Consider the following 27478-nt stretch of genomic DNA (forward strand, 5'->3'; position numbering starts at 1 on the left):
TTTATATTAAATAATTTGTATGTATGTAATTTTTCTAATGAAAAAGTGGATCAACTGTTGGAATTATAATTTTATTTTAATATTTGATTATATAGATTTTAAACAAATAAGAATTTTATAAAAATTTATTTTCACACCCAGATAGCAAAATGTTAGCAGATTGGCAGCAAATTCGATCAGAATCTCACATCAGAACCGTAGCCATCTGTGTCCGCATTAAGCTTTTGTTTTGGCGACCGAGTCTGTAAAACATAACTTGACAACAGATTGTCGGCAGAATCCGAGCAGGATCTGCGCACATAATCTAACGGCAGATTGACAGTAGAAACCGAACAGGATCTGCGCACACAATCTGACAATAGATTGTTGGCAGAACTCGAGCAGGATCTGCGCACATAATCTAACGGCAGATTGACAGCAGAAATCGAACAGGATCTGCGCACATAATCTGACGACAGATTGACAGCAGAAACTGAGCAGGATCTGCGTACATAATCTGACGGCAGATTGACAGCAGAAATTGAGCAGGATTTGCCGTTTCCACTTAAACTATGCTATTAGGGTCCGGTTGCATAAACGTTATTTAACTTTAATCTTAGCTTACCTCATTCTTCGTCCCTTTTTGCCTCCTTGTTCAGAAAGAAACGAAGAGTGAGGTAAGCTAAAGTTAAAGTTAAGCAACATTTATGCAGCCGGGCCCTAATAGCATAGTTTAAATGGAAACAGCATGGAATTTATTGGTCTATAATAATGTTATTAAAATGAGAATCCTTATGATTTTGAATGAATATAAAAATACACTTATATTTGATTATATATGTAATACTAATGTATAATACTGTTTATATAATTGAATGAATATAAAAATACGCTTTTATTTTATTATACAGGGTTTAGCAAAAGTGTGGAAACCCCTTAATATTTCGAAAAATACGCATTTAAAAAAAAAATGTTTCATACAAAAGTTATAGGGTTTTATGTGGCGCATTACACAGCAACATTATTATGACCTCGAATAGCGTTGTCAAGGTTATGTGAAAGTCACCTCCAACTTTTTAAATGGGACACCCTATATGCTTTTGCATATTCTTGTAGCTCATCTCGAGAGCTTTTCAAAACACTATAATTAAGTTAGTTTTCATTAAGTACTTTCCGAGTTATGAGGCTTGAAATCATTTCTTAATTTTACATAAACCATAAAATATCTTGTAAAATATTTATTTTTCGATTATTTTACCTTAATACTTTTATGTACAAAATAATGAGAGTAATCAATTGGTGTAAAGAAAACATACAGTTGTTTTTAAGAAAAAATATGGAATTGTTAATTGCAAATTACATATTTTTTCTTAAAAACAACTATGTTTTTTCTTTACACCAATTGATTCCTTTCATTATTTTGTACATAAAAGTATTAAGGTAAGATAATCGAAAAATGAATATTTTACTAGATATTTTATGGTTTATGTAAAATTAAGAAATGATTTCAAGCCTCATAACTCGGAAAGTACTTAATGAAAACTAACTTTATTATAGTGTTTTGGAAAGCTCTCGAGATAAGCTACAAGAATATGCAAAAGCATATAGGGTGTCCCATTTAAAAAGTTGGAGGTGACCTTCACATAACCTTGACAACGCTATTCGAGGTCATAATAATGTTGCTGTGTAATGCGCCACATAAAACCCCATAATTTTTGTATGAAACATTTTTTTTTTAAATGCGTATTTTTCGAAATATTAAGGGGTTTCCACACTTTTGCTAAACCCTGTATATGTAATACTAATGTAATACTGTTTATATAATTAAAGTTATAATTAAACTTATATCATTTATATAGTTTAAATATATAATATTAAAGCTATATAATTTATATAATTAAAGTCAAACAAATGGTACATCTTTTGTTTATAAAATAAGAGACATTTTGTGAGAGGCATTTTTTTGACGACCCAAATGTTTGCACGCAGCAGCAGCAGCTGACTTCATTTGATTAGACCTGTCTCTTTCCTGAATTTATTCTTGTATTTTCTCTGCAAGAGAAAGATAACGGCAAAATAAATTTTTCGATAATACGTATACATAGAAGGATTATACGTTTCTAGTAAAAAGACTTAATTTTTTAATTTTATTTAAATGATAATTCTATAGAAAGATAATCGTCGCGTAAATTTTATTGAGATACTTTTAATAATAAATGTGATAATAAATGCACAATAATCTTCAAGATACAATCCGTTTCTTAAATGTCAGTTTTACTGTCGGCTGTTTTGATAACATGTACAATTTGATACATTTCGATGTATCGAAATGTGCATGTTACCAAAACAGCCGACAATAAAACTGACATTTAAAAAATAGTGTAAGGCCGGTATTCATAGTCCGTTCTTATATTTAAGATCGTCTTAAGAACCCATTCAACCAATCAAATAGCTGCAATGCGGTCATTGATTGGTTGAATGGGTTCTTAAGACGATTTTAAATATAAGAACGGACTATGAATACCGGCCTATGACCGTCGCCATGTCATGGCGCGTCCGTCGCCAAGTCTTGGCGCTAGTGCATGTCCGTCGCCATGTTTTGGCGCTAGTGCGCTATGTTCGCGCATTGTGATTGGCTGCGGCGCTGCGCGCGTCTCAAGGTTATCGATCACGACCGGCGAGAGTAACAGTTGCAAACCGGCACCGAACAGAGTAACAGCTTTTGTGCGGTGAGACCGTTTTCAGTATCAGCGCGTTTCGTTAACGCCTTTTCGTCGTGATCGTTTCCCTCGGGCAGTGATTAATCCGCTGCGCGTTTCAACGTTGTCTTCAGGCGTTCGTGCTTAATATTAACGGCCTCGGTTCCGCGGCATTTGTGTACGCTCTTTGTATATTCGATACAAGAATATATTTCTATTTGCCCCTGCAACTCCTAGTCTTTTCTCATTCCGCTTCCGCGAGTCAAACCAAAAGTCCTCTCCGGCTCGTTCATCTCCTGATCACGTGATCGCGCCGTTAACCGCGATCTAAATCTACCACTCTTACAGCCTCAGAAGTGGGATAGTGACTGGTTTTTTCGTGGTTTTGTGCGGTTTTTTCTTTTTCCGATCATCTAAGTGTGGTGATCTCCGCGCTTTATTGCGCTTTACAAGCTGTAAAAGAAAGCGGCTTTCCCGCCATATTGGTCCCGCGCGTGGAGAACAAAGGACCAGGCCGCCACATTGGTTCTATGTCGGGCCATTTCGGGTGGTTTTTCCGCCATATTGGTCCCGCTTGAAGTGAACAAAAGTACATTGACTTTATTAATTGAACGCTGACTTTTTGGTGCACTTTTGTTTTCGGTGTACTCTTGTTTCGGTGTGTTTTTGTTCGGGTGCAACGTTCGCGACCAGTCGAGAAAGTTCTTCGGGTTCGTCGAGTCAAGAAAGTTCTTCGGGTTCGTCCGGTCGACTTTTTTTTGGTCTCTTCCCGGTTTAAACTTTTTCCTAGTGTGTGCTCCCATCAGTGCCGCCGTAAAGACAGTTTGTCTTTACTCGTTTCGGTGAATTTGTGGTGCACGTTCTTTGGTCTCCGTTCAAGATTTTTCTCCAGTTCTTTTGGTTCTTCAAGATGTTCCGTAACCGTCTCGAAGAAATGTCTTACCAGGATTTAAGAAAGGAGGTATCCAGATATGGAATTTCGAATATTCCTAAAAGCCGTGAAGGCTGCATCGATGCTCTGCTCACGCATCTTGAAAATCATGGTCCTCTTGAAGAAGCGCAAGCTACCTTTTTGGACGCTCATGGAGAGCCTGATTTTCCCAAATCTGCTTCAGGTACGATACCTAAAACTTCAGACAAAATTCCACTTTCTGACTGCTCTAGTAAGGAAACTTCTCCAGAATGTTTACCGCAACTCTGCTCTCTCCTTGTCCAATAAATTTCTAAGCAGAATGAGCAGATGAGCATGTTGCAGCAAATGTTTTCTTCATTTATGAGCATTAATTCGGATCCAGGACGGCTCTCTCATGGTGATCCTCTCCCAAGACGGTCCTCTCAGGGTGATGTACTTCCAGATTCAAGAATACATCCCTCCAGTGAATTTTCTTCTTTGCCCCCAGGACATGCTGTCAAATTTCTTTCTACTCAAATTCCTCAATTCTCTGGATCTGAAGAGGATGATGTAAATATTTGGCTGAAGAAAATCGAAAACGTAGCAGACCTTCATAACCTGGCTACGTCTGTGAGGCTTACAGCGGCTACGAGCAGATTATCTGGTAATGCTCGTCGTTGGTTCGACTTGGGCTCTGGTGAGTCCACTAGATCTTGGTCAACTTTCAAAGAATCGATTACTAGCCGTTTTAGAACAAGAATTCCTCATAGTGTTCTTGTCAAAAAATTAGAAGCTCGAAAATGGAATTATTTATCCGAGTCCTTCCAGGATTATGCCACGGACAAAATGGCTTTAACTCAGAAGCTGAATTACTCGGATTTCGACACTATCCACACTCTTATTGATGGGATCACTCATATTTCCATTCAAGCTGCCGCTTTTTCAATCGATACTGAATCTTTGGATGTCTTTTTAGAGAAAATGCAACGTATGACCTCTACGTGTGCTTCGCATCTCAAAAAATTCTCTTCTACGAAGACTAATAAATCTAAGGATGCTTCATCCAAGTACGACAAATCCAATGACAACAAGGAGCCTTCAGGAAGCCCCAGTTCTCAGAAGAAAGAAGTCTTTTGTGCTTATTGCCATAATAAGGGCCATATCAAGTCCGACTGCTTCAAATTGAAGAAAAAAGAAGCGTCTTCTAAGGTTCAACCCTCTTTTCCAACGGTTGCTGCTGTGGAGAAAGCTGCTGAGGAGGCCGAGGAAAATCTCTCTTCAACTGTAGCTTCGGTGTCGCAAGACCGTCGGATTATTGTTCGCGACAAACAAGTTCTTAATGTGAATGAACTTAATGGAATTCCTTGTAAAATATTTGCATCGGTTGACTCAGGTAGTCCTATTTCTTTTATTCGTAGATTGGTTTTCGAAAAGTTTTTTGACCCTTCAGTCACTCCTTTAAAAGTTTCTTCTAACCTGTATAAAACCATTGATGAGTGTGTTATTAAATCACCCGGTTTTGTTTCATCTTTTTTAAGATTAGATGTGTTACCTAATTCTTTACTTTCTTGTGATTTTCATGTTTTGAATCATAATTCTTCCCCAACACATATTTTATTAGGTCATGATTGTATGAGGGTCAATAAGCTTTTTTACGGTATGGATTTTACTGAAGAAGGGAATTGTAAGGATACGTTGGATCTCTTATCTCACGTCGCTTCTGCTGACATTATTGATTTTAAAACCGAAGTATCGGATTCCTTCTTTGAAATTAGTATTGATTTTGATTCACAGGTCAAAGCAAAACTTTTATCTCTTTTGCAAAAAGTAGAGGACACTCCAGTCCCCATTATCGAGGATGACTATTTAGTTAAAATTAATTTAAAAGACAATTCAACGTTTGCTTACGCTCCCCGTAAATTCGCTTGGTCCGAGCGGATTCAAATCAGAGAAATTACAGATGATATATTAAACAGAAATATTATTAAGTATAGTACTTCGCCGTACTGTTCAAGAGTAGTTCCAGTCAGAAAGAAGAACGGTTCTCTCAGACTTTGTATCGACTTGCGTCCGTTAAATAGTCGTGTTATCAAGCAAAAATATCCCTTCCCCCTTATTGAAGATTGCTTGGCACGTTTAAGCAGTAAAGCTGTTTTTACTCTTCTTGACTTAAAAGATGGTTTTCACCATATTAAGATTCACCCGGATTTTACTAAGTATTTTGCTTTTGCAACACCTGACGGGCAGTTTGAATATCTCCGTTTGCCCTTTGGTTTTTGCGAAGCCCCTGCTGAGTTTCAGAGACGCATTGTTCAAATCCTTCAACCTCTTATTAGGGAGGATAAAGTTTTAGTCTACATAGATGACATTCTTATTCCGTCTTCATCTATTGAAGAACATTTAGATACTCTTGAAAAAGTGCTTATGCTGCTTAAGCGTTACGAGTTACAGCTTAATTATAAGAAGTGTTGTTTTCTGAAAACGACGATGGAGTACCTTGGTTATATTCTTTCCACTTCAGGAATTACTTTGAGTTCAAGGCACGTTAATGCTATTCAAAATTTTCCCCAACCCCGTAAAATTATTGAAGTTCAAAGGTTTTTAGGTCTCACTAATTATTTTAGGAAATTTATTAAAGATTATGCGATTAAAGCTAAACCTTTAAATAATTTATTACGGAAATCAGTAACTTTTTGTTTTAATGAAGATTGTCTGAAGGCCTTTAATCAATTGAAACATGACTTAACGGTCTATCCGGTCTTAAGATTATACAATCCTCTGCTCCCTACTGAACTACATACTGATGCTTGCAATGTTGCCGTTGCCGGTATATTGCTTCAAAAACAAGACGCTAAAACTTGGTCTCCTGTAGCCTACTATAGCCAAGCTACTAATGATGCTGAATCAAGGTATCATAGCTTCGAGTTAGAAATGCTCGCGATTGTTAGGTCTATTGAAAGGTTCCACATTTATTTATACGGATTAGAGTTTACTATTGTTACCGACTGTAACGCTCTTGTTCATGCTATTAACAAGGCCAATTTAAATCCCAGAATTGCTCGTTGGACTTTGAAAATTCAGAATTACAAATTTAATATCGTTCACCGTGAGGGTCGTCGAATGTCTCACGTTGATGCTCTTAGTAGAGCTGTGAATTTTGTTCAGGCAATGCCACTTGAAAACGAACTGCAATATAGGCAGTTACTTGACAATAGATTGAAAGAAATTGCTGAAAACCTTGAATTTAAGGACGACGATAAATTTATTTTACTCGATGGTCTTGTTTACAGAAAACATCACAACAAACATCGTTTCGTCGTGCCCGACGCATTAGTCAACAACGTTATTCGCGTTTATCACGATGAATTAGCTCATTGTGGGCTTGAAAAAACTATTCAAGGTATTTCTTCCAATTATTGGTTTCCTTCTCTTCAGAAAAGTGCGTGATTACATTGACAATTGTTTAACTTGTTTAATGGCAAATACTGCTGTTAATTCTCGCGAGGGTGAGATGCAAATAACTGATTCTCCAACTTCTCCTTTTGTTTCTTTACATATTGATCATTTCGGTCCCATTTCTTGTTCTCCAGACGGATTCAAACATATTTTATTAGTTGTAGACGCTTTTACTCGGTTCACTTGGCTTTTCGCAACAAGATCAACAAGTTCAAAAGAAGTCATTAAACATTTAACTAATTTATTTAATATTTTTGGTAATCCTATATCCTTAATTTCGGACAGAGGGACCGCTTTCACTTCTCTAGAATTTTCCGAATTTTTAAAAGGTAGAAACATTCAACATAAACTTATTGCAGTCGCTGCTGCTTGGGCCAATGGTTTGGCTGAAAGAATTAACAGATTTCTCAAATCTTCTTTAAAAAAGGTATTGGATGATCAATTAAATTGGAATGATCATTTAAACTCTATACAATATAAACTTAAATTTAAAGGCCATAAGAGCTAAACGCGGATGATAGTGCGTAAGTTCAACGAGAAAATAAGTTTTTCGTTGAAACTTATTTGTGTGCACAGGGCACAAATTTTCTTGGTACGATACCTATGTGAGTGGTACGTGTTATTAATAACATATTGTATCTATACAATATGTTATTAATAACACGTACCACTCTTCTCTGAAGACTTCCCCTTCCAAATTACTTCTTGGATATGATCAAAGAGATCATTCTGATATTAATCTATCTAGATTTTTAAATAACATTGCGAAAACCGATCTCGACCATATCGTAGAAAGGGAATCTTGTCGTCAGTTAGCGTTAGAAGCTACTAATAAAGTTAAGCATTATAACAAAGAGTATTACGATGAAAGGCATAAAAAGCCTTCCCTTTATAATGTCGGCGATTACGTTTTAATTAAAGATACGACTGTCAAACCGGACGAAAACAAAAAACTTAAACCTAGTTATAAAGGTCCTTACATGATCGCTAAAGTATTAAACAAAAACAGATATGTCGTTAAAGACATACCTGGTTTTAATTTATCGTCCAGACCTTATAACTCCATTTTATCACCCGACAGAATAAAATTATGGATCAAGCCGATAACTAAAAACTCTCAAGAAGAGTCTCTCATGTAAATTTTGTAAATTATTATAGTTTTAAGGTCCTAGTATTTAATTTCGAGCGATAATAATTGTATATTGTTCTTTTAAGACTGAGCTTAAAGTTGCGAGCGATAATGTTCTTATTTCGTTCTTGGTGCATTTCTTATTTTTATATAAGCTCTTGTCGTTCGATTATATTTTGTTCTTCGGTGTATATCATATTCTTTAATAAGTTCTTTTCGTTCTTTAATTTATTTAAATTTTTCAGCGTCATTTATAGTTTATTTTTCAGAGATTATTTTTCTCATGCGTAATCATTCGAGACGAATGAAACGTCAGGATGGTCGAAGTGTAAGACCGTCGCCATGTCATGGCGCGTCCGTCGCCAAGTCTTGGCGCTAGTGCATGTCCGTCGCCATGTTTTGGCGCTAGCGTTTGGCGCTAGTGCGCTATGTTCGCGCATTGTGATTGGCTGCGGCGCTGCGCGCGTCTCAAGGTTATCGATCACGACCGGCGAGAGTAACAATTGCAAACCGGCACCGAACAGAGTAACAGCTTTTGTGCGGTGAGACCGTTTTCAGTATCAGCGCGTTTCGTTAACGCCTTTTCGTCGTGATCGGTTCCCTCGGGCAGTGATTAATCCGCTGCGCGTTTCAACGCAAAAAGGGCAGTTTATCTTCGGGCGTTCGTGCTTAATATTAACGGCCTCGGTTCCGCGGCATTTGTGTTCGCTCTTTGTATATTCGATACAAGAATATATTTCTATTTGCCCCTGCAACTCCTAGTCTTTTCTCATTTCGCTTCCGCGAGTCAAACCAAAAGCCCTCTCCGGCTCGTTCATCTCCTGATCACGTGATCGCGCCGTTAACCGCGATCTAAATCTACCACTCTTACAATAGATTGTATCTTGAAGATTTATGTACGTTTATTATCAAAATTATCAAAAGTATCTCAATAAAACTCACGTGACGATTATCTTTTTATAGAATTATCATTTAAATAAAATAAAATCTTTTTACTATATACGTATAATTCTATTAAATGCATAGTTACAAATGGCTAAATAACATGCAAAAATTATAGAAATAAGAAAGAAAAATAAAGTTGTTTCTTACTTTAACTATCAGTGAATATTAAACGTTCCGTTCATCATTCCAAAAGTTGCGATTTATCCCATCGCCGGGTTGTTTACGCGGATCACGTATTTTGCTTCGCAATCTTTCTTTTGCCGTTCGAAGAGCCTCCCGCATTTGCGCCTGGAATTCACTGCGCGTTGGTTTTTCGAAGTATCTATTATTACATATAGCCTCTGAAAAAAAAATGCAAGTTACATTATAAGTGAAATATGCATGATAATGACAATATGTTCCCAAAAATCATAAATGATCATACCATAAATTGCTATAACAACCCTGGCAAAAATGAGACGTTTGTTTGGCGTTTACATGAACGTTTGTGGAAGTTCGTCGAGAGTTTAAAAACGATTAGTAAAGAGTTTGTAGAACAAAAATTGCAACAATTATGCAACACTGCAGCGTTTAAAAGACGTTTGTACGTTATAGCGTAATCGTAAACGTTTGAAAAGTCTGAGTAAACTCTGTACACGAAGATGTATCAACGTTTACTGAACGTACTCTGAAAAATGTTACCTCAGCATTGCAAAACTTTCATGTAACATTATATAAAGAGTTTGTAGAACAAAAATTGCAACACTGCAGCGTTTGATAAGCATTCAAAACCCAACAGCGTTATGTAAGTGCTCTTACAAAGTTTGAAAAGCATATAAACTCTCAGAAAACCCTCACTCAACGGTTGTTAACGCTTTATAAAGTTTCTTATTTTCGCCAGGGAAAACACGTATTGTACATGGGCCGTTGTCGCTCTTCGCGGCCCCACCAAGTAAAAGAGGATGTAACTGTGTCCTTTAGTCCTTCTTTGAAGCATAAGTTGACAGCTTCTTTTAAGTTAAAGACACCGATGTAGCGGAAGTAGTTCACCTGTAAATAACATATTAGAAATTAAAAATATATAAAAATGCATATTATAAAATCAACTTTATGGCTTCTGCTTAATTGACTTTTACGTTATTCAGAATTGGTTTTGCGTGCTGAATATTTGCGATTCTAATTTGAATAGGCCAGATATGAATACTACTTGATTTATCTAATGTGCATCCGTCTGTGTTAAAATCTATTTCCAATTGATTAATAGTGATTGCAGATGAGATACTCTCGAGACATTGAGTAATCTCTGTTTCAAGATCAAAATGAATATATTCGCCTGGCTCTACATTAAAAATAACAACACGATTTCGTGGCGTATTAAGAAGCGTCCTAACATCTTTGGGCAAGTTAAAAAAGCAAGGATGCGTTCGTAGTAAAGATAATATTCTATTTCCTTGAACATACGTCAAATTGATATCTGTGAAACAAGAAGCTAACTGTTCCCGAAAAGATGATTCTGTCGAAACAGTATTGAAAAATGAGGATATCGCATCACTAGAATCAGAAATAGACGGCGACAAAGAAGAAGACTCATTTTCTATATTGATGTCATGCCTAATATCATTTATAAAATTATTAGAACGATTACACCCTACAGATGTTGATGGTTCAGAAATATCTTGTATATTATTTTGTATATCTGATACATTATTTAATTTTTTATATCTGCTAAAATTTTGGTTTATTTCAAATCTAATCCTATTTTTCTGTCTTGAGGATAATCTATGCAGTGATTTTCGCAAAGTAGAAAATTTTAAATTATTTGATTTCATATTTACGTATTTTCCTCTTGCGCTGCAGCTGAAGATTATATGTTTACTGAACTTACAAAAATTGACTCAAAATATGTACTTCTCACATCAATTCCAAAAACCTTTGCCAAAAACTGTGCTCTTTATACTTCTCGTGTACTTAACCTCACAATTGTAACAGTAAAATGATCGAAACGACCAAAAATAACGATGCGCGCCAGATGTCGATAAAGCTATGACCAATTATATAAGCTTGGACCGTAAGTTACCCAATCAGAGAGCGTCAGATTATGGCGGGAAACTTACACAATACATAATGCATAAAAGAATGCATAACGCATAAGAGAATAAACTAATATCAGAGTTTTTATTTTTATTATCAAGATGAAAATGAAGGACTGTAATTGATTTATTCACTTATGCGCAAAAATCTGTGCCTATATCCAGACAAACAATATTGAAAATAATAATTCACAAAAACAAAAAATAAAAATACTTGTGGAGATTTCTTCTTCTTCTTCTTCAATTTTGTTTGGCCACGTCCCTCTGAGGGTGTAATCCGGCCATCAACTGGTAGTGAGAGTGTAGATTTAGAGTTTATATTTCTTCTTGTAGAAATGAATAAATTCAGATCTTCTTTATAGTTGATTGAATGTTGTTCTTTAGGGGAATAAGCTAACTGACTTGGGATGTTGCTGTGTTGGACTAGACTGGAGTTTTTGTCGTAAGCTGAAATTTATTGTTGCTTTTAGTTAAATTGGAGGTTGAAGAGGGCAAGGAGGATGTGATTAGAGATGAGCAAGACTAGATGGTTATATATGGATGCCTGTTTTCTTAATGAAGGAGTGTATAGAATTGACGACTCCGAGGGTAGGCGTCCTCAAAATGTCTTGAATTTGAAACGGAGGTTGAATTTTGTGCTGAAGGAGTTGCTTGATCAGTGCTTCTCTAGGAACTGAGAATAAAGGACAGTGCCAGAAGATATGATCCACATCTTGAAGAGGATGACCGCAATGGCATGAAGGATCTTGAATAATATTGCATCTGTATAGGCTTGCATTTAGTGAATAGTGGTTACTCCTGATTCTGACACAGGTAACGATTGCCTCTCTGTCCACTTCAAAGGAGTGAAACCATGGTTTAGGTTGGAGTCCGTCAAAATATTGGAAATATTTTTTTCCTTTGTGGTGTGCTTGAGATTTTAGAAATTTAGTCGAGTTTTCCTGATATTTGATTCTTGATATGGAGTTAAAATCCGAGTGAGGAATAGTATCAGTAATGGGAGTGCCTCTCGAGATGGCGTTTTTCGCTAAGTAATCTGCTGTCTCATTTCCTAGAATGCCACAATGAGCAGGTATCCATACGAGAGTTACTATATGATTGAGTCTGTGAATTTCTAGCAGCTTCTGACGAATAATATAGATTAAATAATTGCATTAGTGGCCGAAATTATATGAGGCAAGAGTGTCGATGACTCTTTTCGAGTCGGAAAAGATCACCGCTTTAGGTATAGAGTTGTCAAGGATATAGTTTAAGGTGTAAAGAATAGCTAAGGCTTCGGCTGAGTAAATAGAGAAATGTGAAGAGGCCTTAAACATAAGCTGGACATTGATGGAGGGAGAATAAATAGCAAAGCCTACAGGGGATCCCATATCTGCTTTGGAAGCGTCAGTATAAAAAACTGTTCTATCATGTGTGAGATGAAGAAAAATATTCAAAAAGGTAAAGGTAGGAAGCATGGAGTTTTTTAGTTCCTCAGATTGTTTTGGAGAGGTGAGAAGTAGTTCTGGGATATGAATGAGTGCCTCAAACTCCACTGAGTACGGAGAAGGGTAATCAAAATCTGCTATGTGTCTTTTATATCTTAACATTTCTTTGAACCTATCGAATAGTAGGTAGGATTCACTAGGATCTTTTTTTCTTTTTTTGTGTGAGAATATAATGTGTGAGAATATAATGAGAAGATTTTCAAGATGTACCTCGCTGTAAGAAGTTTGAATCTCTCTATCAAAGGGCCCTCCGCGGCTTCAGCCAGGATTACATTAGTAGGAGTGGTTCTTCTAAGGCCCAAACAGAATCTTAGAGATTTGAGTTGGATATTATTTAGTTTGGACATTAATGAGGAGTTACTGTATGGAAAGAAGGCGCACCCGTATTCCATGGAGCCTCTTATCAGTCCTTTGTAAATGCATAAGAGAGTACGGGGTTCTCCTCCCCACCAGGTGCCTCTCAGCGTAGAGATAGCATTGATTAGATTGGAGCAACGTTTGTGGATGAATGTTACATGTTCTTTCCCAGAAAGTTTATGATCGAGAATGATTCCTAGAAAGCGACATGAGGAAGAGGAGTGAATCGGCGAATTGTTAATAGATATAGAGTAGGCAGTCGGATTAATGTGTTTCCTTGTGAAGAGGACGAGTGATGACTTAGAAGGAGAAACGGAGAGTCCTTTGGAAGAGAGAAATCTAAACGCCCTATTGGCTGAAGATTCGAGGTTAGATAGAGCTTTTGCAATGTTAGCAGAGCTGGAAAAAATAGCTATGTCATCCGCGAATTGAACTATCTCACATTCTTCACCGATGTGATTTTTCAGTTTGGCTAAGTAAATGTTAAATAAAGTAGGGCTGAGGATTGATCCTTGAGGAACTCCTTTACAAGTGTAATATTCCTTGGAGAGTTCTCCATTGATTGAAAACTGTATGGTTCTTAGATGGATTAGATTATAAATGAATTTACATAGTTTGATGGGGAGACCCATTTGAATGAGATCTTCATAGAGGATGTTGGGAATAACATCATCAAAAGCGCTAGACAAATCTAGGAAAAGACATGCGGTGACACCTCCTCTTATGAAACTGACATGAATTTCAGAGGTGAGTATGGAGAGGTTATCTAGACAAGAACGTGATCTTCTGAAACCATATTGAGAATTTGGGAGTTTAGAATATCTTTCGAGCCACCAGTCCAGTCTCATCAGGATGAGATTTTCAATGGTTTTCCGTACGCAGGATGTTAGAGAGATTGGACGATACTTGCCAGGAGTAGATTTGGGAATTAAGAATACAAGAGAGTGTTTCCATGAGTCTGGGAGTTTTCCGGAAGAGTAAATTTCGTTCAATATGTCAAGGAAAGCGGGAAGATAAATCGTGGGAATATGACAAATCATGGAGTATGTGATTTGATCTAGTCCTGGAGAAGTCTTCTTTTTTTTTCATTGCATTGAGAACGTAGCGGAGTTCTGCAGTTGAGAATGGAGAATCAAAGACAGAAGGCAGATTGCGAATATTATCATCAAGCGAGAAGTCTGGAGGAGGTGCGATACAAGATGAGGGACATAAAGAGGCGATGGTGTTTTGCATATCTTTAGATATGCCGTGATTGGTGGAGGGGGAAGAAGAGGGAGTGGAAGTGAGATATCTATTCCTGTATCTCTTAATAAGTTTCCAAAGAGTGTTTATCTGAGTAAAAGAAGTGATCTCTTTACAAAAGGATCTCCAACTCTTGCGTTTCTCAGCGCGTAAGATTTTCCTTGTAGAGGCTTCCTGCCTCTTGAGATTGAAGAAGTTTTTCTGAGAAGGATTCCTTTTGAAAAGGCGAAAGGCTTGTTTTCTAAGTTCAACCGCTTCCGAACATGTGTCATTCCACCAAGGTGAAGGAGGAGAAAGACGTTTTTGCGAGGGAGAGTTATGACTCGTAAAAGGGATACGATGCTGATTCTTGTGTTTTTGAGAGGTGAGAGATATAGCAGAGTTTTTAATGGAGTTTAAGAGGATTTCATATTTATCCAAGTGAGAGATGTCTGGATCTCGCAATTGAGGTAAGAGATCTGGTGCTAGGGTGATTAAAAGAGATTGAAATGACTTCCAGTCAAGCTCAGAAAGGTTAAGTTTGTGAGAATAAAGGGAAACATTTTTGACTGTAAGGTTAATGCGAATAATCGAAGGGATATGATCGCTGCCCAGGGAGTCTTCATATGACTCCCAGAATGCCAAAGGGGTTGTGGATGATGAGACGAAAGTGAGGTCTATGACTGACGGAGAGTTGCGTGGATGAGAAAGGCGGGTAGGAGTACCATCATTAATAGGGAAGAAGTGGTGCTCTTGTGAAGATTCGAGAAGAAGTTTACCTGAGCTATCAGAATGATGACTGCCCCACGAAGTGTGATGGGCATTAAAGTCACCAGTGACGATGATATGTGCCGATGTGAAGCAGTTAAAGGAGGTGAAAAAGTTCTCCCAAAGAAGAGAGTCTGAGGGGCCGGGGTGTTTGTAGATTGATGCAATAAGGAGAGGTTTAGGAGAGGCTGGAATTTCAATGCAAATTGTTTCTAAAATACCTGGAAAGGAAGGAATGATATTAACTTTACGGAATGCAATATTTCTTCTGATTGCTAGCAAGACCCCACCTGAGTGATTGGAGGGACCATCTTGCCTAATAATGAGATGATTTTTGAAAAATAGTTTTCGTTCAGAAGTAAGCCAAGTTTCAGAGAAAGCAAAGATGTCGAAATGATCTAAATGATTGACCAGAACTTCTCTCTTGTTGGAGACTCCACGGCAATTCCATTGAAAAATTGTGAGATCTTTAAGTGGTGGGTAATTAGTCATTTTGCAATGATGATGAGGAGGTATCTTGTGACTTTAGAAAACTTTTGATGAATGAGATTGCCTTAACTAATGATTCTACTGGAAGATCGGGAGTCGTGATGAGAGAAGAAAATTTCTGTATAAGTTTATTGATGTCTACTTCGGAAGAGGTTTTGATAAAATTCACATTGTTTGAGGGGATCTGAGAGAGGTTATTGTTAGTAGGATTCGTTGTCTTGTTATGGCTAGTGCTAATTTGTGTCCTTTGTAATGGAATGGAGAAGGAGACGGATGGAGAGGATGAGGAGGATTTGGAACTGGAGCGTGAGAAAGATGATTGAGGAGTTAGGTTGTTATAAAAAATTTTTTGATGTTTTTGAGTTAGTGTTGGAAGAGAGTTAAATTTGATTAAGGGAAGGACAGAGGATTTATCTGGTGTAGTACGAGAGATGGATTTGGCGTATGAGCGCGAAGAAAATCGTGGCATGTAAAGACTGCCCGTTGGCATGTTATAAGAAAAAGAGTGTGTATGTCGAGAGGGGAGCGGTGGGAACTCTTCTGAGGAAGAAGAGATAGGAGGCGGTGATCTTTTACCTCTTACAATGTAGTTAGCGTCAGCGATAGAGATGTTCCTATATGCAGCGTATTCCCTAATGTCTTTTTGGATCCATAACTCTGGACAGATGGGGTCGGTAACACGATGTTCTCCCTTGCAGTTGGCACAGATGGGTGGCTTTTGCCAATGAGGACAATCTTCTTTATTTGCAGAATGGCCTTTCTCTCCGCAATGCATGCATCTTGGAGATCTCCACACAACATTATGTCGTCTTAAAGACGTCATGAAATTTCTAAAGACGTCTTAAGAAGTTATCAGAATTACATCTTTATGACGTCTTTAAGACGTCTTATGTCCCGATTTAAGATATCTATCGGGCATTGTTTTAAGACGTCTCACTCAAGACGTCCCAATCAAGATATAATTAAATGTCTCACTCAGGATGTCATAAAGACGTCTCAGACATTTCAATTAAGACGACTTTTAGACGTGCGTAATTCGGTCGGTACAATAGCTGCATATTGATTTATTCTATAATAAATAACACAACTCATGATTTTAAGTTCATTTCTTTATTATATTTTGGTTGATACAAAGTTTTCAATGGTACAACTAGTCTAGTAGCATCAATATGGCAGAAATTGAACAGAATCTGTGCGACGTAATTTGACAACGATGCCTTTTTCTTACATTAATAAAATTTTTTAAGTAATTATAACGTAAGAATTTCTTGTGCATTGCCTTTTTCTTACGTTAACGTAACATAAGAATTTCTTGTGCGTTGCCGTAGGATTGGCTTTACGTATCACATAATGCGTCGTCTACAATGAGATTTTAAGGAAACTTAGGCCGGAATTCATAGTCCGTTCTTATATTTAAGATCGTCTTAAGTTCATCTTTAGATATTGTATGTATCATTTCATTGGCTATGGATTATCTGAAGATGAACTAAAGACGATCTAAAATATAAGACCGGACTATGAATACCGGCCTTAAGGCGTAAGACTTAAGAAATTGATCAATCACAGTCAAGTATTAAGAGAATACTCGACTGTGATTGGTCAATTTCTTAACATAAGGTGACGTAAGTCGCTACAGCAATGTTTGTGCGCTGGCCCTTTAAGGCCGGTATTCATAGTCCGGTCTTATATTTAAGATCGTCTTTGGTTCATCTTCAGATAATCCATAGCCAATGAAATGATACATACAATATCTAAAGATGAACTTAAGACGATCTTAAATATAAGAACGGACTATGGTCCATATTCTGAATCCTCTTTTAACGATAAAAGTGCCTCTAAAAGTGGCTTATAAGCCTTTTGATTGGCTATAAGTCACTTTTAGAAGCACTTTTATCGATAAAAGAGGATTCAGAATATGGACCTATGAATACCGGCCTAAGGTCCATATTCTGAATCCTCTTTTATCGATAAAAGTGCCTCTAAAAGTGGCTTATAGCCAATCAGAAGGCTTATAAGCCACTTTTAGAGGCATTTTTATCGATAAAAGAGGATTCAGAATATGGACCGAGAGCGCCATCTTTGCATCGAAGTCAGATACACGTGATTTTGAGTGCCTGAGCGATACTTGCATATTTAACAGCCCATTTCTGGGCTAATTATCAGTGATTTTCATCAGAAAGTTACATTTCTTCGAGTGCTACCGTGGACATTGTGGATTTTGGGCGCCAACGGACTCTTAGGTCCATATTCTGAATCCTCTTTTAACGATAAAAGTGCCTCTAAAAGTGGCTTATAAGCCTTTTGATTGGCTATAAGCCACTTTTAGAAGCACTTTTATCGATAAAAGAGGATTCAGAATATGGACCTTAGCCACAACAACGAGTAATTTCATCTGAGGCACGACCGTTAGCACGGTTTTACCGTGAACGGCCATCTTGGGCCTTTGTTCTCTCCCTCGTCTTTTGATTTTCCCCACACAACATGCATGTCTTGAAGACATCTTAAACATGTCTTTCTTATGACGCCTTTAAGACTTGTCCAATTGACGTCTTTCTGGGTGCCTATTACGGTTCTTGAAGCGAGGTGAAAATTACAAAAGTGAACAGATTTACTAGATTTCGACAAATGAAATTGTAGATACTCTAGTAAATTTCCTCACTTTTGTTATTTTCACTTCGTTTCAAAAACCGTAATAGGCCCCCAGGGTGCCTATTACGGTTCTTGAAGCGAGGTGAAAATTACAAAAGTGAACAGATTTACTAGATTTCGACAAATGAAATTGTAGATACTCTAGTAAATTTCCTCACTTTTATTATTTTCACTTCGTTTCAAAAACCGTAATAGGCCCCCTGATGTCTTTAAGACATTCAATTTAAGACGTATTTTTTTAAACGTCTTAGGCCGGTATTCATAGTCCGTTCTTATATTTAAGATCGTCTTAAGAACCCATTCAACCAATCAATGACCGCATTGCAGCTATTTGATTGGTTGAATGGGTTCTTAAGACGATCTTAAATATAAGAACGGACTATGAATACCGGCCTTAAAGATGCCTTTCTTATGACGCCTTTAAGATTTGACCAATTGACGTCTTTCTGATGTTTTTAAGACATTCAATTTAAGACGTATTTTTTAAACGTCTTAAACATGCCTTTCTTATGACGCCTTTAAGAGCTGACCAATAGACGTCTTTCTAACGTCTGTAAGACATTCAATTTAAGGGCCTGAGCAGAATGGCTGCCTTATAATTTTAAGACTATGTTTTATGCCTTAAGTTTTTGTCTTAGGTAACGCACAATACTGTGTGTTATGTCTCGAGTCTTATGTATACGCGAACGTTTATTTCTTACAAACGTTCGCGTATATATAAGACTCGGGACATAACACACAGTATTGTGCGTTACCTAAGACAAAGACCTAAGGCATAAAACATAGTCTTAAAATTATAAGGCAGCCATTCTGCTCAGGCCCTAAGACGTATTTTTTTAAACGTCTTAAACATGCCTTTCTTATGACGTCTTTAAGACCTGACCAATAGACGTCTTTCTGATGTTTTTAAGAACATTTATTTTAAGACGCCATTTTTAAGATGGTCGCGGTGCCAGGCCAGCCAGGCATTAGACGGGATCGAGTTGGAAAATAAATTATTCCATTTACCAAAGTTGAGCAGTGCTTTGCACAGGTAAGAATTAATGATATTTAAAGCCGGGTCTGCAATGGCCATAGCATAAGGTTGTAAGATGTAAGCGAAATAACCAAATCCATTTCCTATGGATTTCGTGCGTTCTACAGTGGTCTCGCATACGCAGTCACGGAAGAATTCTGCGTTCTTAGGGCCTGAGCAGAATGACTGCCTTATAATTTTAAGACTATGTTTTATGCCTTAAGTCTTTGTCTTAGGTAACGCACAATACTGTGTGTTATGTCTCGAGTCTTATGTATACGCGAACGTTTATTTCTTACAAACGTTCGTATATGTAATTTGCAATTAACAATTACATATTTTTTCTTAAAAACAACTATGTGTTTTCTTTACACCAGTTGATTCCTCTCATTATTTTGTACGTAAAAGTATTAAGGTAAGATAATCAAAAATTGAATATTTTACAAGATATTTTACGGTTTATGTAAAATTAAGAAATTATTTTAAGCCTCATAACTCAAAAAGTACTTAACGAAAAGGTACTTAATTATAGTGTTTTGGAAAGCTCTCGAGATAAGCTACAAGAGTGTGCAAAAATATATAGGGTGTTCTATTTAAAAAAATTGAAGTGACCTTCACGTAACCTTCAAACTGACTCTTCAGTGTCAAACCAATGATACCATCTTATGGCCCCCTCGAAACCATAAAACTTTTGTCTGAAACATTTTTCTCTAAAATGCTTTGTTTCCGAAATAATTGCGTGCGTTAATTAAAATGGCTCACCCTGTATAAAAAGAGAAATAAATGAGAAAAAATTGATTTGATCCAATTAATAAATTACGAGCAAAAAAGAATAATAAGTAATTAATATGTATAAATGTATATAGATTTATATATGTATAAAATTCTTGATATTATTTATTATAAAACATACTTATTCATAATTCTAAAATCTTTTGTGATTTTTCACAAATTTTCATAACTCACGACAATTGATTTTATCTTTTAAAAAATTGCTAAAATCTATGAAAGATATAAATATCACATAGATATCTCAATTACACTTACCAATCGACGACCTGATTATTTTCGTCCCTGCATGAAGGAGTTGCTGCCGCATTCCAATAGATAACAGACAAAATGTTTATGCACAATAATAAAAACATTTTGTACGGAATGTTATCAATGCTCAAAATCAACAAAAATTCGTAGCGACTGTGAAAACGCCAGATCTACGGTTTAATCCATAGACGTTTATGATGAATGGCGTTAATTAAAAAAACGATAACAAACGCAAACTTCTGAACTTATACCGCTGTACTTGAGACAATTACGTTATAGAACAAAGCTGCTGTAATTGCGCCGATAAATAGTTCGATCTGAAAGCTACTTGATTCTTCTTTAAATAATGATCGAGATTTGAATGGATGGCTCGAATGATTGTGATACTAATGGCCGTAGGATGATTTCTTGATGTGCCGAAAAACTGCCGAGTCACGCTGGAAAACGGACATAAGACCGGGTGGCAAAGCTGCCAGATCTCCGCCGCAAGCAACCATGGACCTAAGAAGATATGGATGGAGTCTAAAGCGCTCATATGGGCGAGGGGGCTGTGAAATTTGCGGTAAGGGAGGTGTATAGCTCTGTCTCTTTCCAAAAGCAACCTTCGGGTGTTTCCGTCGCATATCCGATAATTCCCGAAAGATTATATATCCCATATTAGCTAACTTTCGAATAAAAATACATGTATTTTTATTCGAAAGTTAGCTAATATGGGATATATAATCTTTCGGGAATTATCGGATATGCGACGGAAACACCCAAAGGTTGCTTTTGGAAAGAGACAGAGCTATACACCCCCCTTACCGCAAATTTCACACCGCCCCGGCTCTAGACTCCATCCATATCTTCTTAGGTCCATGCAAGCAACATGCAACACGGCGTGGAGGGGGTAATGAGGATGTGAGCGTAAAGGCTATAGCACACAAATTCCATAGCCGTAACATTAAGACATACCATAAGGATTTAGCCAATAGGAGCGTAGCATAACATGTCAGCCAATAGCAATGGATCCATAAGCTGAAATTATAACTTTAAGCATAAGAGTAAAATTCGACCAATCAGAAGTCATTTTTAGATAGACGAAAAGAAACAAATTTTAAAAGTTTTAAGATATAGTTTTTCTATATACAATTATGTGGTACAAAAAACGTGATATAACCTAATTGTTTGATTTGATCTATATGGTTCATATAATTAATATTTAGATAAGTGGCTAAAGTTTATTCAATAAACTTTATTGAAATAAGAATAAAATAAAATATAAAAATATAAAATCAAATTAATATTGCATAATTACATATTATAATATATATATAACATAATTATATATTTTAAGGTGTTATTCATCAAAATTTTCTGTAATATAAATGAAAAATATTTTTTTAACGTTAATGATTAATATAAACATAAAATTAACTTCGGTATTCTCTTAAAAATATATTCGAAAAATATTGATAAAGAAAATAATGAAAAAATTAACACTTTGTTTATTTTGTAGCAATGGACGATATATGGGAAGATCCTGATTTTCTCCTAAAATTTATACAATGGAGTGCGTTGGTCATTATATGGAAAAAAAGACAACGTAGGCGGAGGAGGTGGTGGGTAAGACCTATAAATGTAAATAGGTCTTATCAAGGAGACTTTGAAGCTTTATTTCAAGAGTTAAAAGACGATACCGTAATGTTTTTTCGATATACAAGGATGACAGTGGATACTTTTTATACATTACTGGAAATGATAGCTCCAAAACTCCAGAAATGCAATTGGAGAGCTCTTTCTCCTGAATTACGTTTGTCTTCGACTCTTAGATATTTGGCGACTGGAAATCAAATATTATCAGTAGCATTAGCATACCGTATCGGAGAATCTACAGCATATAATATCATTAAAGAAACAACTAAAGCTATCGTGGAAGTTTTGTTTCATCAATTTGTATCACCTCCTGTAGAAGCAGATTATAGAAGATTTAGTGCAGGATTTCTTGATAAATGGAACTTTCCAAACTGTGTAGGAGCTATTGATGGCAAACATTGTATAATTCAGGCGCCTGCACGATCTGGTAGTTTATTTTTTAATTATAAAAAAACGTTTAGTGTGGTATTGATGGCTGCATGCGATTATAAGTACAAATTTACTCTAATTGATATCGGAGCATACGGAAGTCAAAATGATGCTGGTGTATTTGCTGAATCTGAGTTTGGGAAATTATTAAAAGAAGAAAGATTGAATTTGCCAAAAGAAAGAGTAAAACTACCAGGAGATGATGAATCAACTAATTTTTTTTTTATTGGAGATGATGCATTTCCTTTGTCAAAAAATTTAATGAAACCTTATTCAGGTACAAACTTAGATGAAAAGAAAAGAATTTTCAATTATAGATTATCTCGTGCACGACGAACGATTGAAAATGCTTTCGGAATCTTAGTATCGCGTTGGAGAGTTCTGCGTCGACCCATATGCATGCATCCCAAGACTGCCGATATAATAATTTTGAGTACAGTATGCCTCCACAATTTCTTGAAAAGTATGGATGACCAACAAACTCCAATGAATAGATTTTACTGTCCTCCAAACTACGTTGATGGTGAAAATAACAATGGAGAAATTATAAATGGTGCTTGGCGAGAAATTAATGATATGCCTCTTCGAGATATGGTACCAACCAATGCTCGTCGAGCAACAATGGAAGCATATGCACAACGAGAAACGTTAGCGAATTATTTCTTGACTCCAGCCGGAGAAGTACCATGGCAACATGATTATGTACAAAGAGGGCAAAATCGTGATTAAATTTGAATACAAGTACAATGCACAATCAAGGCTGCTTTCGCGACAAAATCAAAATGATCCAGATTAAAATGATCTTGCGCTGTGATTCATCATTTTAATTTGGATCATTTTGATTTTGTCGCGAAAGCAGCCTTGATTGTGCATTGTACTTGTATTCAAATTTAATCACGATTTTGCCCTCTTTGTACATAATCATGTTGCCATGGTACTTCTCCGGCTGGAGTCAAGAAATAATTCGCTAACGTTTCTCGTTGTGCATATGCTTCCATTGTTGCTCGACGAGCATTGGTTGGTACCATATCTCGAAGAGGCATATCATTAATTTCTCGCCAAGCACCATTTATAATTTCTCCATTGTTATTTTCACCATCAACGTAGTTTGGAGGACAGTAAAATCTATTCATTGGAGTTTGTTGGTCATCCATACTTTTCAAGAAATTGTGGAGGCATACTGTACTCAAAATTATTATATCGGCAGTCTTGGGATGCATGCATATGGGTCGACGCAGAACTCTCCAACGCGATACTAAGATTCCGAAAGCATTTTCAATCGTTCGTCGTGCACGAGATAATCTATAATTGAAAATTCTTTTCTTTTCATCTAAGTTTGTACCTGAATAAGGTTTCATTAAATTTTTTGACAAAGGAAATGCATCATCTCCAATAAAAAAAAAATTAGTTGATTCATCATCTCCTGGTAGTTTTACTCTTTCTTTTGGCAAATTCAATCTTTCTTCTTTTAATAATTTCCCAAACTCAGATTCAGCAAATACACCAGCATCATTTTGACTTCCGTATGCTCCGATATCAATTAGAGTAAATTTGTACTTATAATCGCATGCAGCCATCAATACCACACTAAACGTTTTTTTATAATTAAAAAATAAACTACCAGATCGTGCAGGCGCCTGAATTATACAATGTTTGCCATCAATAGCTCCTACACAGTTTGGAAAGTTCCATTTATCAAGAAATCCTGCACTAAATCTTCTATAATCTGCTTCTACAGGAAGTGATACAAATTGATGAAACAAAACTTCCACGATAGCTTTAGTTGTTTCTTTAATGATATTATATGCTGTAGATTCTCCGATACGGTATGCTAATGCTACTGATAATATTTGATTTCCAGTCGCCAAATATCTAAGAGTCGAAGACAAACGTAATTCAGGAGAAAGAGCTCTCCAATTGCATTTCTGGAGTTTTGGAGCTATCATTTCCAGTAATGTATAAAAAGTATCCACTGTCATCCTTGTATATCGAAAAAACATTACGGTATCGTCTTTTAACTCTTGAAATAAAGCTTCAAAGTCTCCTTGATAAGACCTATTTACATTTATAGGTCTTACCCACCACCTCCTCCGCCTACGTTGTCTTTTTTTCCATATAATGACCAACGCACTCCATTGTATAAATTTTAGGAGAAAATCAGGATCTTCCCATATATCGTCCATTGCTACAAAATAAACAAAGTGTTAATTTTTTCATTATTTTCTTTATCAATATTTTTCGAATATATTTTTAAGAGAATACCGAAGTTAATTTTATGTTTATATTAATCATTAACGTTAAAAAAATATTTTTCATTTATATTACAGAAAATTTTGATGAATAACACCTTAAAATATATAATTATGTTATATATATATTATAATATGTAATTATGCAATATTAATTTGATTTTATATTTTTATATTTTATTTTATTCTTATTTCAATAAAGTTTATTGAATAAACTTTAGCCACTTATCTAAATATTAATTATATGAACCATATAGATCAAATCAAACAATTAGGTTATATCACGTTTTTTGTACCACATAATTGTATATAGAAAAACTATATCTTAAAACTTTTAAAATTTGTTTCTTTTCGTCTATCTAAAAATGACTTCTGATTGGTCGAATTTTACTCTTATGCTTAAAGTTATAATTTCAGCTTATGGATCCATTGCTATTGGCTGACATGTTATGCTACGCTCCTATTGGCTAAATCCTTATGGTATGTCTTAATGTTACGGCTATGGAATTTGTGTGCTATAGCCTTTACGCTCACATCCTCATTACCCCCTCCACGCCGTGTTGCATGTTGCTTGCATGGACCTAAGAAGATATGGATGGAGTCTAGAGCCGGGGCGGTGTGAAATTTGCGGTAAGGGGGGTGTATAGCTCTGTCTCTTTCCAAAAGCAACCTTTGGGTGTTTCCGTCGCATATCCGATAATTCCCGAAAGATTATATATCCCATATTAGCTAACTTTCGAATAAAAATACATGTATTTTTATTCGAAAGTTAGCTAATATGGGATATATAATCTTTCGGGAATTATCGGATATGCGACGGAAACACCCGAAGGTTGCTTTTGGAAAGAGACAGAGCTATACACCTCCCTTACCGCAAATTTCACAGCCCCCTCGCCCATATGAGCGCTTTAGACTCCATCCATATCTTCTTAGGTCCATGGTTGCTTGCGGCGGAGATCTGGCAGCTTTGCCACCCGGTCTTATGTCCGTTTTCCAGCGTGACTCGGCAGTTTTTCGGCACATCAAGAAATCATCCTACGGCCATTAGTATCACAATCATTCGAGCCATCCATTCAAATCTCGATCATTATTTAAAGAAGAATCAAGTAGCTTTCAGATCGAACTATTTATCGGCGCAATTACAGCAGCTTTGTTCTATAACGTAATTGTCTCAAGTACAGCGGTATAAGTTCAGAAGTTTGCGTTTGTTATCGTTTTTTTAATTAACGCCATTCATCATAAACGTCTATGGATTAAACCGTAGATCTGGCGTTTTCACAGTCGCTACGAATTTTTGTTGATTTTGAGCATTGATAACATTCCGTACAAAATGTTTTTATTATTGTGCATAAACATTTTGTCTGTTATCTATTGGAATGCGGCAGCAACTCCTTCATGCAGGGACGAAAATAATCAGGTCGTCGATTGGTAAATGTAATTGAGATATCTATGTGATATTTATATCTTTCATAGATTTTAGCAATTTTTTAAAAGATAAAATCAATTGTCGTGAGTTATGAAAATTTGTGAAAAATCACAAAAGATTTTAGAATTATGAATAAGTATGTTTTATAATAAATAATATCAAGAATTTTATACATATATAAATCTATATACATTTATACATATTAATTACTTATTATTCTTTTTTGCTCGTAATTTATTAATTGGATCAAATCAATTTTTTCTCATTTATTTCTCTTTTTATACAGGGTGAGCCATTTTAATTAACGCACGCAATTATTTCGGAAACAAAGCATTTTAGAGAAAAATGTTTCAGACAAAAGTTTTATGGTTTCGAGGGGGCCATAAGATGGTATCATTGGTTTGACACTGAAGAGTCAGTTTGAAGGTTACGTGAAGGTCACTTCAATTTTTTTAAATAGAACACCCTATATATTTTTGCACACTCTTGTAGCTTATCTCGAGAGCTTTCCAAAACACTATAATTAAGTACCTTTTCGTTAAGTACTTTTTGAGTTATGAGGCTTAAAATAATTTCTTAATTTTACATAAACCGTAAAATATCTTGTAAAATATTCAATTTTTGATTATCTTACCTTAATACTTTTACGTACAAAATAATGAGAGGAATCAACTGGTGTAAAGAAAACACATAGTTGTTTTTAAGAAAAAATATGTAATTGTTAATTGCAAATTACATATTTTTTCTTCAAAACAACTATGTGTTTTCTTTACACCAATTGATTCCTCTCATTATTTTGTACGTAAAAGTATTAAGGTAAGATAATCGAAAAATGAATATTTTACAAGATATTTTACGGTTTATGTAAAATTAAGAAATTATTTCAAGCCTCATAACTCAAAAAGTACTTAACGAAAAGGTACTTAATTATAGTGTTTTGGAAAGCTCTCGAGATAAGCTACAAGAGTGTGCAAAAATATATAGTGTGTTCCATTTAAAAAAATTGAAGTGACCTTCACGTAACCTTCAAATGACTCTTCAGTGTCAAACCAATGATACCATCTTATGGCCCCCTCGAAACCATAAAACTTTTGTTTGAAACATTTTTTTCTAAAATGCTTTGTTTCCGAAATAATTGCGTGCAATTAAAATGGCTCACCCTGTATATATTTGAATTTATTTAAAGGCATACATACAATAAAATTTTCCCGTAAATACATATTATTTCTAATGAATTATAATGAATTTTAAATAAGAAATTATTTTGAATGTTTTTTATATTGATTTTATTAATCGACAATATCCCGATCTTCCATCTATCTTATAACTTTTATAATTATAATGTTTGCTATTAATAATTATTAACAATTCAATGAATAATTATTACAATTTGTAGGTATGTACTTTATAAGTTACCAAAGGTGTCACAAAGTAGCAATCTTTTGATTAGAAGCGGATTAGCATACTTATATATAACTAGCAAAACTGTTGCCAAGGCTAACGGGGATTGGCAATTATCTACGAAGAAAATCAGTGATAAAAA

The 27478-nt window shown here is 35.8% G+C and overlaps 1 long non-coding RNA gene across 1 annotated transcript; it reads right to left on the reverse strand.

Moving 5' to 3' along the window:
* Positions 1 to 1780: 1780 nt before the first annotated feature.
* Positions 1781 to 11458, reverse strand: LOC145959769 (uncharacterized). Its single transcript, XR_014435175.1, has 4 exons — positions 11384 to 11458; positions 9525 to 10129; positions 9248 to 9441; positions 1781 to 2031 (listed from the first exon to the last, which is right to left on the reverse strand). It is a non-coding gene; the product is annotated as an uncharacterized LOC145959769 (long non-coding RNA).
* Positions 11459 to 27478: the final 16020 nt, after the last annotated feature.

The sequence above is a fragment of the Camponotus vicinus genome, unplaced genomic scaffold, assembly GCF_025532165.1.
Source record: "Camponotus vicinus isolate PSW18456_S1 unplaced genomic scaffold, iyCamVici1.0 SCAF_1, whole genome shotgun sequence".
Lineage (NCBI taxonomy): Eukaryota > Metazoa > Arthropoda > Insecta > Hymenoptera > Formicidae > Camponotus > Camponotus vicinus.